Raw genomic sequence first — 1,499 nt, forward strand, 5'->3', positions numbered from 1 at the left:
AGTCAAGCCCCACACCCAAAGGGCAGGAAATCAGCTGGGGTCATAGGATCTTCCGAGAAAATTAGCATCTTTTTCTCCCCCTGCTGCGCATTTTATCTTTTGCATCCGTTTGCTGTTGCTGCTTTTACAAACCACTGGCCTTCTGAGTTGCATAGTTAAATGCATAGTTTTTTGCATAGTTAAATGTACCTGTTTCTCCATCAGCATCACAACGTATACCCCAAAGGGCATGCACAGCTCTGGAAGAAAGAGTTGGAATTTCACAGGTAATGGGAACAACCACGGGAAGAGTTAACACAAGGGTTCAAGCTGTCCACCTAGAGAAACTGCGGCATCTCCATCACTGGAAGTTGCCAAGCACAAGTTAGACAAAGGCTTAGCTGGACAGGTTAAGACAGAGAAGATCCTGCCTTGAGCTGGGGGGGGTGTGATTAGAGGTTTTTCCAAGGTCCACGCTAGCCCTATATTTCTATCGTTTCTATATTTACCTTTTCTGATCACATCCACGTCAGGTCCAAGTTGTCTTGTCCTGACACAGTGAATATTTATTGTAGATATCCAACCATGTGAAATTAAGTTTCATAAATATTTATCGTAAAAAAAAAAGAAAGAAAAACCCCAAACCACCCCCCACCACAGGTGTTATACCTACTAATGAACCATGTGCTAGCTTAAAAATAAAACCTCAGTGGAAAGCACACAATAGAAAAACTAAGTACACATCAAAAAATCCATAAGCACTTTATTTAGAAACTGACTTCATCTACAAAATAAAAACACTATCAACAGGAGAGGTTATATGGAGGGGAAACCCCCCCAGACGAAGTGTTTTGGCTTTTCACAAAGTGTGGAAAATACATTGGACAGCAAGGAACCCCTCCCCCCTCCCCCAACACTGCTTCCAAATGAACATTTTCCATTATGAATATTATCAGTAAATAATGATGACATTTATTTGGAGGTTTCAAGGGAAGAAATCAAGTTATCAGGCATGTTATAGTGGCTACAAATCAACAGCCTCTTAATATAAAATTAAAAAGAGCAAATAAAAGCGTTAGCATTTAAAGACAACCCATCAATGGGTTTTGGTAGGAGAAAGACAAGAATGTGTGTCACCTTTTGATGAAGAGCTAGGCTTAGGTCACTGCCAAGATATTATAGTAACTTAAGCAGTAGTTTTAGTAAACCTAAATTTGGAAGAAAATATAAAAAGCAAGACTTTTTTGCTCAATTATTATTGTATTAGCACCCAACAATGCCACTGAGATTAATTTTTCACAAAGTCTCACCTTAGGAAATCCCACGTCACCAAGTTTTTGTTTTTTGGAGTAATGATTTTTTTTACAGTGCTATCAGTCTACAGTGTAAACGGGGCTCTTCTACAGTTAGAAAGGTCTGTTAAAAATAGATGCTGCACACGTGCATTTAATTTTCATAACTATAGATACTGCAACATTTCCTCTACTACATAGCATGCAGACACACTTTCGTCGGTGCGC

This window comes from Crocodylus porosus, unplaced genomic scaffold, assembly GCF_001723895.1.
Source record: "Crocodylus porosus isolate Cpor-Errol unplaced genomic scaffold, CroPor_comp1, whole genome shotgun sequence".
In the NCBI taxonomy this organism is placed as follows: Eukaryota; Metazoa; Chordata; order Crocodylia; family Crocodylidae; genus Crocodylus; species Crocodylus porosus.